General features: G+C 41.6%; 1 long non-coding RNA gene across 1 annotated transcript in view; it reads left to right on the forward strand.

Moving 5' to 3' along the window:
- LOC130540490 (uncharacterized) overlaps positions 1-7,180 on the forward strand; it is a 37,771-nt gene extending 30,591 nt beyond the window's left edge. Inside the window, exon 5 of the long non-coding RNA XR_008954460.1 lies at positions 5,566-7,180. This is a non-coding gene — a long non-coding RNA (uncharacterized LOC130540490). The remainder of the gene's footprint in view (positions 1-5,565) is intronic.
- The last annotated feature ends 6,721 nt before the right edge of the window (positions 7,181-13,901 follow it).

A 13,901-nucleotide genomic window follows, 5' to 3' on the forward strand; every position in this document is an offset into this window, starting at 1 on the left:
AATGTTACTTTTTTTTTGAGATGGAGTCTGGCTCTGTCGCCCAGGCTGGAGTGCCGTGGTACAATCTCGGCTCACTGCAAGCTCCGCCTCCCAAGTTCATGCCATTCTCCTGCCTCAGCCTTCCGAGTAGCTGGGACTACAGGCGCCCACCACCACGCCCGGCTAATTTTTTGTACTTTTTTTTAGTAGAGATGGATTTTCACCGTGTTAGCCAGGATGGTCTCCATCTCCTAACCTCATGATCTGCCCGCCTCAGCCTCCCAAAGTGCTGGGATTATAGGCGTGAGCCACCGCGCCCAGCCTGTTACTTTCTTTTTAATAAAATTCTCTATTATTTCTAGAGTATGGCCAGACATGGTACATAAACCTTCAAAAGTGTCCTGGCGTGTCCATCTCTCCTCCTACCCAATAAATCACGTTATTCTCATCTCCATTTCCAGTTACCCTCTGAAATTTCCCAATTCTGGTAATATTCCCTTTAAATGTTAGGAGAATGCAAATTCATTTTTAAAATTCCTGTATCCACTTAGCAAATTATAGCTAAAGCTAAAATTTCAATACTTCATCAATCTTATTTCTAAATAGAAAACAGGTAAGTACAGGCAAGTCTGAATTATAGAACTTTTTGAAATAAATTTAATTGACTTAATTACAACAAATGAGTTTACAAGATTTAAAAAAAGAGATGTTGGGAGTGGGCGGCTGGATAAGAATGAGCTGTAATCACCATAAGAATTATTTTCATTTTTCTAGGCTGGCACTGTGCCTCACATCTGCAATCCCAGCATTTTGGGAGGCCAAGGAGGGCAGATCACTTGAGGTCAGGAGTTCGAGACCAGCCTGGGCAACATGGTAAAACCCCATCTCTACTAAAAACACAAAAATTAGCCAGGTGTGATGGAGTATGCTTGTAGTCCCAGCTACTTGGGAGGCTGAGGCAGGAGAATCGCTTGAACCTGGGAGGCAGAGGTTGCAGTGAGCCAAGATGGTGCCACTGTACTCCAACTTGGGTGACAGAACAAGACTCCATCTCAAAAAAAAAAATTATTTTCATTTTTCCTAAGGAAGAAATTGGCAAAGTTTGTTTGCAGCTGGAGCACAGTCTTAAAATCTTTGCCACATTATTGTCATGCTTAGCAAATACAAAGTATTCCCACCTCCACCAACTCCCTTAGGACTCAGACTTTGTAAGATTTACAGAGCTCTGAAGAAATGTCTTCCTTTTAAGACTATGAATTTATGGAAGCATCTGAAAATTAAAAAGCATATAAAATAGTCATTTGCTAAATGCATCAAACCCTCGGGGGCTCTAGTGAACAGTTGTGTTGAACTGGATACATAAAGCTTTCCATTTGTTGTTACCTCCAAAATCCTTGTCAAAGTTGTCATCATCCTGAAGGCCTGACTCATTTTTAGCGTATCTGAGCAGGCTGTTCCTATCTGTCAGTTATAATTGTTCTTCTCATTTCTCTAGTCATTTTGGTGAAGTTTCCCCCGGCTGCACAGCCCACCACACCTCCTCCCCCAGTTGTCCCAACTGACACACCTGGATTTGGTATTTGCTAAGATGTCCAGTTGTGAGCTCCCCCACTTCATTCTGGATGTGGCTCATCACAAACTGGCCACTGCTCTAGATTCGCCAGATTGGTGCCACTGAAACCTTTTTCCTTTTTTAAGAATTTTATATGAACTGATGAGGTTTCTTCTAGATGATTTTCCCCATATATTGTTACATTTTTTGTGAATAAAATAACCAATAATTCCTGGTGGACAATGCAGGATGTTTTAATAACTTTATTAGCTAGTTTCCCAACTTTGGAGTACATAGTTACTATTTTTTCCTCTAAAGTAGGTTGGGCACATTGGCTCACGCCTGTAATCCCAGCACTTTGGGAGGCCGAGGTAGGCAGATCACCTGAGGTCAGGAGTTCGAGACCAGCCTGACCAACATGGGGAAACCCCATCTCTACTAAAAATACAAAAACTAGCTGGGTGTGGTGGCATGCACCTGTAATACCAGTTAGTCAGGAGAGTGAAGCAGGAGAATCGCTTGAACCCAGGAGGCGGAGGTTGCAGTGAGCCAAGATCATGCCATTGCACTGCAGCCTGGGCAAGAGCAAAACTCTGTCTTAAAAATAAATAAATAAATAAGTAAATAGAGTAAATATGTTCTACCTGTTTAACACCAGAGGGCTTGGCACGTGGGAGTCACTCGCTGCTTTTTGTTGTTGTTGTCACTGATTTTTCTCTTTCTTTTAAGTATTTAAGAAAATAAGATGCTGGGCTGGGCGTGGTGGCTCACACCTGTAATCCCAGCACTCTGGGAGGCCTAGGCAGGTGGATCGCTTGAGGTCAGGAATTCGAGACCAGCCTGGCCAACATGGTGAAACTCTGTCTCTAGTAAAAATACAAAAAATTAGCCAGGCATGGTGTGTGCGCCTGTAATCCCAGCTACTCAGGTGGCTGAGGCAGGAGAATTGCTGGAACCCCTGAGGCAGAGGTTGCGGTGAGCCGAGATCGCCTCACCACACTCCAGCCTGGGAGACAGAGTGAGACTCCGTCTCAAAAAAAAAAAAAAAAAAGAAAAGAAAAGAGAGAGAGAGAGAAACAAGCATGGTGGTGAGCCAGGCACTGTGAAATGTGCTGGGGAATACAAAGATGAGCACATCACAATCAGTCTTTGATTCCAAGGGCTTTAAATACACAGTTAGTTTTCTTACCGTTAGATGATGCTGTAAACTTGCATGATCCGTAGCCTGCATTAGGGAACTGGGCCATGAAGTAGTAATGCAGTGGAACCTCATCCATTTATTCACTTCACACTGGGTAGGCTCTCCTTCCTCTGATGACTATGCCACTGGAAAATGTGGTCCCAGAGTCACTCTAGCAGAGAAATGAGAGGAAGGAGGTTCAAGCGGAACGTTTTCAAGGGTCAAACTTAGAAGTGACTTACGTTCATTCTACCCACCATTCCTGGCTCAGACTCTGACACACAGCTAACTGCAAGGAAACCTGAGGATTGTTATCTTACTATGTGCAGAAGTAGAGGAACTGGGTTGATAGTAAAGAAAAAATGATTTGCAACATTTGTGAAAATGGTAAGGTGGACTTTATTCAGGACCATCATGATAGGTATAGCAACTACCGAAATGGAGTTGCACAGCAGTGGAGGGAGATTGGACTCAATTCTGTGTACAGCAAGGAAAAGTGGGAATGTATAGCCAAGAAGCACAGTGGATGGAGAAAGAAATACAAGGAATGGTTACTAAGAGGAAACATCAGAGGTAAGAGAGGATTCTAGCTAACCGACCTAATAGGGTTCTTGCTGAAGGGAGATCTTCAGCAAGAAGAAGGGTTCTTGCCAGGGTGATCAGAAATCACCTGGGGGATGGTGAGAGATGAATTTGGTCAGAAATTAAGAGTGATCAGATATCAAGGATGAGGGATCATGGCTAAACTAGCTTAGCAGAATTCTTGCTAAAATCAGGCTCTCGAGGACAGGCCCAAGCGTGGGCCCTGTTGAAAAAGAGCTCAAAGGGGCTTGCTAGAATTTTGTCAAGAAGAGAGTCTTCGTCAGTAGCAAGCACTTAGCATTGTTTCTGTTGCATAACCAGAGATCATTTCCTCTGAATGTTTCATAGTATGTATCAACATGTAAAATCAATGTCAATATTTCCCACAACCATGGTAAACTAAATGTTTTTGTGGTCATAATGGAACTTCTCAAAGAGAGCTATTTATTCCTTTATTGAATCTGTCACATCAAAGAAATGGTGCACATTGATAAAGTTTTTATCTGTGGCTAAAATCTTTGTAACTAATATTCATGTAAAAGCATACATGAATTATAGTCAACATAATTGTTCTTTCTGCATCATATTTTAATAGTTAAAGCAAGATTCTTTGGCCACACTTTCTAATTCTTCTTTTATTTATTTATTTATTTTTGAGACAGAGTTTCACTCTTGTTGCCCAGGCTGGAGTGCTATGGCACAATCTCAGCTCACCGCAGCCTCCGCCTCCCAGGTTCAAGAAATTCTCCTGCCTCTGCCTCCCGAGTAGCTGAGATTACAGGCATGCACCATTATGCCCGGCTAATTTTGTATTTTTAGTAGAGACGGGGTTTTTCCATGTTGAGGCTGGTCTCGAACTCCTGACCTCAGGTGATCCGCCCGCCTCAGCCTCCCAAATGCTGGGATTACAGGCGTGAGCCACCACGCCCAGCCCACACTTTCTAGTTCTTATTGTGTCCTCAATGTAGTTGGTTAAATTGTGTCTCCCAAAAAGATATGCTGGAGTCCTAATCACCCGTACCTGTGAATGTGACTTTATTTGGAAACAGGATTGCAGAGATAATCAAATTAAGGTGAGGGTACACTAGAATAAGGTGTGCTTTCAATCTAATGACTATTATCTTACTGAGAGAAAGAAGATGGAGATTTGGATACAGAGACACACAGACTCACAGGAAGAAGGCCATGAAGACAGAGGCAGAGATTGAAGATATATAGCTGCAAACCAAAGAACTTTAAGATTTGCTGACAACCATAAGAAATTAGGAGAGAGGCACGAAATGAATTTTTTCTTAGAGCCTCCAGAAGGAACCTACATTGCTGACACCTTGATTTTCTTTTTATTTTATTTTATTTTATTGAGGGGGTCTTGCTCTTTTGCCCAGGCTGGTCTTAAACTCCTGGGCTCAAGTGATGCTCCCACTTCTCTCTTCCAAAGTGCCGGGATTACAGGTGTGAGCCACCATGCCTGGCCAACATCTTGATTTCAAACTTCTAGCCTCAAGAACTGTAAGAGAATAAATTTCAGTTGTTTTAAGGAACCCATCCTGTGGCAATTTGTTACAGTAGTCCTAGGAAATTTGTGCTCCACTTACAAAGAATCTGGTCTTTAAGTGAGAGAGATGCCATCTTTAGGGTCTTACTTTGTGCAAGGCACTGTTAGACATTGGTGATTCAAAGAAAGTGCAAGGAGCTTATAAACTACTGAAAGTGAAAGACATGTAATTAGATATATTTGAATTCAACTGTGGAAAAGCATTTTCGTCTTTTAGAATCCCCAACCCCAAAAAAGAATATAAAAGATTGTGTTATATGTTACTACTTCTTATTCTTCCTCTAATAGTCAAACTACCCACTTCAATTCAATACTTATCTATTGCCTAACTATAATCTTTTGAGACATTAAGTATATTACTGATATCATACAAACTATGATACAGGAAATATCCTATTTGTTTATGCTCAGTCTTAAGGGAAAGTTATTGATGTGTTTATTAACACTTTTATGATTTAGAATGTTGCTACAAGCTAAAAAGTGTGGAACAGTTGATAATTTTTGGAAATCAATTCATATCCGGAAAACAAGGGCAAATCAAAAACAATTATTCATGATGCAGGTTGGTTTTTGAGGTCAAACAAAACAGTTGTTTTGTGTTTGAGATGGGATGTCCAGCTTAGAATACCTCTGCCTTACTCTGTTCAGGCTGTCTCAACAAAACACCATAAGCTGGGTTGCTCATTCACAACAAAAATTTATTTCTCACTGTTCTAGGGGCTGGGAAGTTCAAGATCCAGGCCTCAGAAGATTTGGGGTTTGGTGAGGGCCATCTTCTCACTGTAGCCTTACATGGTGGAAGAGGTAAGGCAGCTCTCTGGAACCTCTTTTATAAGGGCACTAATCCTTTTCATGAGAACTCAGCCCTTATGAACTCATCGCCTCCTAAATTCTCTACCTCCTAACACCATCACTTTGACAATCAGATTTCAACATATGAATTTGTGGGAGTCACCAGCATTGAGACTATAGCAACCCCTTATTAGAAATCATTCATGAGGAACTGAAACTGTTAGGAAACCGCTGTGTAAATGCTGGGAAACAAAGTCAGATAAATAATGCTGATAGTTACCTGACTGCTTTTGGAATTGTCCTTTTTTGTGAACATGAGACTACATCATTGTCAGTTGATTGCGGAAGAACCACTATGATATTATGATGGGGTCCTGACTCCATGACTGTGTAATTCGTGGCTTTCTAACGGTTTATTATTGACCTAACTTTGCAGCTCCCCTAGATCCCCTAACTCCACCATCTTGGGTTGCAACCAATGACCTGTTATTGCAAAACAGGTAATCTCACTTATATAAGTATTAATCAGAGGGGCTTCACTTCCAGAGTTCATTTCAATGGTTTTCAACTCATTTGTAGAGTTTAACATCAGTAGCCCTTTCTCTTCCATAGGAGGGAGATGAACCATCCTGTTTGTTCAATAATCAGTGAGAGCGTGGCTTTAACGTCTCTTCCACTCCTTTCTAGTTCAGGTCTTTCTCAACTTGATGGAGATAGCTTGGGCCAGGGAGGGCAGTGTGAAGATGAGATGGCAAAAAAAAAGTGTGTGAACAGTTTTGATCAGCAGCATTGACTCTGTGCTAAATACTGTGCTCAGCTCTTTGGATGTTATTTCATTGAAATGGAAAGAACACTGTAAAGTTGTCTTGTGAGGCACACTTTCCTGTTGAGGAAATAAAAGCATTAAATAACTTGCCCCCAAATACAAAGCTATTAGGATCGAAACAAAGACTTGAGCCCGGGATCTATCTAATTTCAAGGCCCTTGTTTTTTTCTCTTTGAGATACAGTTACTCAGAGGTGTCCAAACTTCAGTTAATGTCAACCTCTGCCTCACTCTAGTCCTGGTGCCTTTCCCATGTTCCTGAGAAGATCATGTGGCACACTTCTCTAAATGTCTCTGTGCCATATCTCTTGGGATCAAAAAGTCATTCCAATAATTCTTCTGCATTTCTTAATGTATGCTCAGATGGCCCTGGTTTGCATTTAGAGAAAGGAAGCTAAGACCTTGGTGATAACTAAATATTTGTATCTATTTTTTGATTATGTGCTTGTATTTAATTAAGTGGGTGCCTACTGTTGTGAAAATACTTTTGAATACAATTCTGAAGTTGTGCCAGGGAACTCTGACAATGGGTATGCTGGGAGCTATCTGATTTCCTTGTCCTAGACAACTCATACAATGCAGTAGAAAAAGAATTCTTTATTCCCACTGCCTTTCCTTAGCCCTTCTTCAGAGCAGGGGAAGTGTGACTGTAGCTTTAAATAGTTTAAATAGTCCTTCAAATACGGCAAATAAAACAGTATCAATGAAAAAGAAGATAAAATGAGTGGATTACTCATTTGAGCTTCAGTTTTATCATTCAGTTTCACAGAACTCCAAAGAATAATGTGATTAAGTGGTTTCTTTTTGCAAGGATTTTCCAGGTGAAAGATCTGAGCTATATATTGAGGAACCATAGGATTAAAATAGACATGGGTTTGCTTCTATGACAGCATTTTGCAAAATAACATGACCAGGTACTATTGCTCATGCCTGTCACCCCAGCACAGTGGTCAAGGCGAGTAGATCACTTGAGGCCAGGAATTCAAGACCAGCCTGGCTAACATGGCGAAACCTCATCTCTATTAAAAATACAAAACTTAGCCAGATCTGGTGGCAAATGCCTGTAATCCCAGCTACTCAGGAGGCTGAGGCATGAGAATCACTTGAGCCCGGCAGGCAGAGGTTGCAGTGAGCCGAGATTGTGCCACTGTGCTCCAGCCTGGGTGACAGAGTGAGACCCTGTCTCAAAACAAACAAACAAAGCAAACACACACACACACACACACACAAAAACCCACCTCTGATGTGACCTGTGGATAGAAAACAACAAATTAAGTTTTAATGAGACTATATATGCTTGTACTTTAAAATGGGGCTAATTCATAGATACAGAAAACTATACTTATGACAGTTTATATAAATGAGCCACTGGACTGTCCAAATTTACCTCTTTTTATTCTATGGGCCTAGTGAGTGCAGTGGTGCGATCTTGGCTCACTGCAGCCTCCGCCTCCCATGTTCAAGTGATTCTCCTGCCTCAGCCTCCCGAATAGTTGGGATAACAGGCACCAGCCACCACATCCGGCTAATTTTTGTATTTTTAGTAGAGATGGGGTTTCGCCATGTTGGCCAGGCTTGTCTCAAACTCCTGACCTCAAATGATCTGCCTGCCTCGGCCTCCAAAAGTGCTGGGATTACAGGCATGAGCCACCATGCCCAGCTAGGAGAATTATATCCTTTTTTTGTTGTTTGTTTTGTTTTTTTTTTGAGACAGAGTTTCCCTCTTGTTGCCCAGACTGGAGTGCAATGGCGCAATCTCGGCTCACCGCAACCTCCGCCTCCTATGTTCAAGCGATTCTCCTGCCTCAGCCTCCCGAGTAGCTAGGATTACAGACAGGCATACACCACCACCTCTGGCTAATTTTGTATTTTTTAGTAGAGACGGGGTTTCTCCATGTTGGTCAGCCTAGTCTCAAACTTCCGATCTCAGGTGATCCGCCTGCCTCAGCCTCCCAAAGTGCTGGGATTTACAGACATGAGCCACCATGCGCGGCCTAGGAGAAGTATATTCTAATTAACAGAGTCACTTAGGAAGAGCTGTCAAAAATAAAGATTCTCCCACACATTCTGATTCAATGGGAATGAATTGAGATCCAAATATGTGTATGTGTGTGTGTGTGTGTTTTGTTGTTGTTGTTGTTGTTTTGAGACGGAGTCTCGCTCTGTCGCCCAGGCTGGAGTGCAGTGGCGTGATCTCGGCTTACTGCAAGCTCCACCTCCCGGGTTCACACCGTTCTCCTGCCTCAGCCTCCCGAGTAGCTGGGACTACAGGCGCCGCCACCACGCCCGGCTAATTTTTTTTTTGCATTTTTAGTAAAGACGGAGTTTCACCGTGTTAGCCAGGATGGTCTCGATCTCCTGACCTTGCGATCCGCCCGCCTCGCCTTCCCAAAGTGCTGGGATTACAGGCATGAGCCACCGCGCCCGGCCGTTTGTTTGTTTTTAACTCTCCAGTTGATTTTGGAGAATGCTAAAAGATTTAGGCTACCTTTCTAAGCATGATTTAGGAAAATCTCATCCATTTTCAATATTTGGATCCAATGGATTAGGAGGTATTATAAACATTAGAAGAGTTTCAAAGACTGATTCTAAGGCATCCCTCCAGCAATAGCAAACTAGGGTACAGGTTCAGGGAGAAAGTATACAGCAGAAGAGGGAACACTTAGTAATAAACAAGTGCTGATGTCCTGAACAGACTCAGACTAAATTTGAACTTCTCTATTATTTTAGCCTTGGAAATAGTAGGTTATAGATGATTTAGTTTCTCTCCATTACACAGAACAGTACCTTGACGAATCAGCCAGGACTATAAGAAAATATTTGGACTTACATGACTGAGACAATTACTATGTAAGATGACACACTTGAAACTCATATTTCTTGGCTTGCGAACACATGCATCGTGTAAAGCATGATGTCTTAAGACCCTGATCTGAGTTTGAGAGGAGTGGGAGAGAAATATCAGGAAAAAGCAAACTAAATGTCAAGGCAAGGTTATTTTTAAAAGGACCAACCAGAGGACTACATTTGTGACCCACCAATTCATTTTCTCCATCAGTTCATGGACCATTGTTGTTGCCTCTAATAAGAGGCATTTGTTTTCTCCATCAGTTCATGGAACCATTGTTGTTGACTCTAAAAAGAAGAGAAAAGGTATTTCATTCTTTTTCTTATATTATCTTAGAGAAGCAAGGCAGATTTGGTATTGTTGGCTTTTGTAACATGTATTTCTCTCTTACAGTGCTCAAGTATCTTCACAGGAAGGCCATTTAGATGGTGGGTCTTTGAGTCATGGATCTCTCTTTAAAAATTCTACCAAGAAACACAGACACCAAATTTTGCATGCAATTTCAGGGACTTATGGACCCCAGCTTGACCTGTCAGCCTCGCAGGAAAACTAGTGGTGGGATTTCATTTCCATTCTACCAAATGAATTTCAGTTGATTAAAAAATGACCAGTTGTTACACTCCATAGATCAGAATCTAGCCTTTTATACATCTGTGAATATAATCTTTTGCAGAGATTATTAGCCCTGTTGAAACTAATTTTTTTTTTTTTTTTTTTTAGATGGAGTCTCTGTCACCCAGGCTGGAATGCAGTGGCTTAATCTTGGCTCACTGCAAGCTCCACCTCCCGGGTTCACACCATTCTCCTGCCTCAGCCTCCTGAGTAGCTAGGACTACAGGCGCCAGCCACCACGCCCAGCTAATTTTTTTTTTTTTTGTACTTTTAGTAGAGACGGGGTTTTACCGTGTTAGCCAGGATGGTCTCGATCTCCTGAACTCGTGATTCGCCCACCATGGCCTCCCAAAGTGCTAGGACTACAGGCGTGAGCCACCATACCCGGCCCTGAAACCAATTTTAAAACACTGAATCTCTATCAAGCCCTTACAATGTGCTTACCACGACTAAATGTATTTATATACATCATTTTAATTCTTAAAGTCTGCATAGATGAATGCACTAAAATACTCAAGAGTAAGTAACTTTTCCAGAGTCACACAGTTTTTGAGTCACAAACTTCAAAGCCAGTATCTAACCACCATCTACTCCTTTGCTTTCCCACCCTAGAAGGAAAACTTTACTCTCCACCTACTATAGTTACAAATTTTGTAAGATGTGTTTTCCCTGGTAGAAGAGGCTTCAAGTAACGATCTATACCTAATAATATCCAACATTAATTTTGAAATTCTGACCACTGATCTTCATGAAGTTCAAAAGGAATTTACTTTTTCAGTTCTAAAATTAACACGACCAATTTAGTAATTCAGAAGATTATTTTTGTCCATTGTACTAGCTTATGATCTCCTTGAAAGCTGAAACTATGAATGCCTCACTTATCCTGCTCACATGTGGCACGCCTAGGCCTTAGGAAGATGCCCAGTGTCAAATACAGGAATGTGTGTGCTCCTCTCAGTTCTCAATGGCTTCCCAGAAGATACCATAGCTTCCCACAGATGTAAACCAGGAGAATCCTCTTGTAACAGCTTTAACAGGCCTGTTTCATTTTATTTCTACTAAGTAGCATACATCTAGCTCATTTTAAAATCCAGCTCTTGATCTTTAGTTTTAAAAATGTGTACCACTGGCTGGGCATGGTGGCTCACGCCTGTAATTCCAGCACTTTGGGAGGCAGAGGCGGGTGGATCACCAGAGGTTGGGAATTCGAAACCAGCCTAACCAACATGGAGAAACCCCATGTCTACTAAAAATACAAAATTAGCCAGATGTGGTGGCGCATGCCTGTAGTCCCAGCTACTCAGGAGGCTGAGGCAGGAGAATCGCTTGAACTCGGGAGGCGGAGGTTGCGGTGAGCTGAGATTGTGCCATTGCACTCCAACCTGGGCAACAAGAGTGAAACTCTGTTTCAAAAAAAAAAAAAATTGTGTAACACTGGCCAGGTGCGGTGGCTCACACCTGTAATCCCAGAGGCAGGTGGATCACATGAGGTCAGGAGTTCGAGACCAGCCTGGTCAACATGGGGAAACCAGGTCTCTACTAAAAATACAAAAATTAGTGGGGCATCATGGTGCATGCCTGTAATCCCAGCTACTTGGGAGGCTGAGGCAGGAGAATCGCTTGAACCCTGGAGGCGGAGGTTGCAGTGAGCCAAGATCATGCCATTGCATTCCAGCCTGGGCAACAGAGTGAGATTCCGCTCAAAAAAAAAAAAAAAAAAAAAAGAAAGAAAGAAAGAAAAAGAAAAAAAAAAGTGTACCGCTGAAAAACTAACTTTAAAGTTTGAAATGCTATTATTCAGTACCAGGTATTATGTTCAAATCAATGTGGGGGCTTCCGTATAAGGGGCTACACATCATTGGGCAGATTTGATTAGCTGTGACAATTGTTTAGAGTCCTTAAAGAAGGCTTTAAGCACAGTCTAGGAGTGTACTATGTGATACGGTTTGGATATTTGTCGCCGCCCAAATCTTATGTTGAATTGTAATCCCCAGTGCTAGAGGTGGGCCTGGTGGGAGGTGAATTGATCATGGGGGCGATTTCTTATGGCTTAACACCACATACTCTTGCTGCTGTCATTGTGATAATGAGTTCTTGTGAGATCTGGTCATTTATAAGTGTGTGGCACCTCAACCTTCTCTCTCTTCCTCCTGCTCCCACTTTGCCTTCCACCATGAGTAAAAGCTCCCTGAGGCCTCCCCAGAAGCAGATGCTGCCATGCTTCCTGTAGTCTGTGGAACTGTGAGCCAATTAAACCTCTTTTCTTTATAAATTACTCAGTCTCAGGTATTTCTTTACAGCAACACAAGAATGGCATAATACACTACGTAATAATAGCCACATATGAGTAGTGAGCACTTGAAATGTGGCTAGTCTTAATTGAGACATGCTGTAAGAAATTGAAGATAGTACATATAGCACATTTTAAAATGTGGCTATTAGAAATTTTTAAATTACATGTTGGCCTACATTAAATTCTATTGGAAGCCAGGCGCAGTGGCTCACGCCTGTAATCCCAGCACTTTGGGAGGCCTAGGCAGGCGGATCACTTGAGGTCAGGAGTTTGAGACCAGCCTGGCCAACATGGAGAAACCTCGTCTCTACTATAAATACAAAATTTGCCAGGTGTGGTGGCACATGCCTGTAATTCCAGCTACTTGGGAGGCTGAGGCAGGAGAATCGCTTGAATCTGGGAGGCGGAGGTTGCGGTGAGCCGAGATCGTGCCATTGCACTACAGCCTGGGCAACAAAGGTGAAACTCCGACTCAAAAAAAAATATATATATATATATATATTGGAAGGCACTGGTAGGGAATTTAAAGCACGGCTGTTGGCACAAGAACCATTGGTAGACAGCAGTCTAAAGAATTAATTAAGGCCAGGTGTGGTGGCTCACATCTGAAATCCCAGCACTTTGGGAGGCCAAGGCGGACGGATCTCCAGAGGTCCGGAGTTTGAGACCAGCCTGGCCAACATAGTGTGAAACCTCGTCTCCACTAAAAATAGAAAAATTAGCTGGGCACGGTGGTCCATGCCTGTAATCCCAGCTACTCAGGAGGCTGAGTGGGCAGGAGAATCACTTGAACCCAGGAGGTGGAGGTTGCAGTGACCTGAGATCGTGCCACTGCACTCCAGCCTGGATGGCAGAGTGAGACTCTGTCTCTAAATAAATAAATAAATAAATAAATAAAAATGAAGTAATTAAGCATTTTCTATTTTTGGTAAATTATTGATTTTATAGAATATTTAATGATTTTCAATACTTTAGGTTCTCAGTTTATCAGTTTGTAGATTAAATAAGTAATTTTCTTAGATTCCCTTCTGATTCCTAAAATTTAATAGGGATCTTTGAAAAATACCTCCCCAGTCCAGAAAAATTGTCAAAAACTCCTCTAGTTTGGACAAAATGTAGAGTTTGAGATGTCTTAGTCAGTATTTAGTCAGATATGAGAGCAATCATGATGTTTCTGGCCTAGAGAGTGGGAAGACTTTCCGACCACTCTGCATATGTTCATAGGGAGACTGTATTTTGTGGTTGTTTTATAAAACAAACCACATATATACTTGGATCGCTTCAAAGCCAAATAGAAATGACTATGTATTATCAACTCCTTAGAGAATTTAAAATAGCAATTATTAAAAAGCACAAATAAAATAAACTGCTGGATTGGAGTGCTATTCCTTTCACATGCTTTCAGTGTTTCCTAGGAGCAAATTCACATCATTTCTAGGTTTTGTTAAACACGTTTTAATTTTGTTAAACCTAAACCAGATCTTGTTTAATTTTATTAGGTTGTTCTTGGCAGGTGTTATATAAAATGAAGTAAATTATGTTTAAGAACCACAGAGTAAAAAATAAAATCATGACCTTAAAATGGAAAATTTTGGGTTTATAGTATTCTTTTAAATCCATCAACCTGAAAAGTTTCACCAAAATAGGAGAATTAGTCACCATGGAAGATAGATCCCTGTAAGG

The sequence above is a fragment of the Pan paniscus genome, chromosome 11 (assembly GCF_029289425.2).
Source record: "Pan paniscus chromosome 11, NHGRI_mPanPan1-v2.0_pri, whole genome shotgun sequence".
Lineage (NCBI taxonomy): Eukaryota > Metazoa > Chordata > Mammalia > Primates > Hominidae > Pan > Pan paniscus.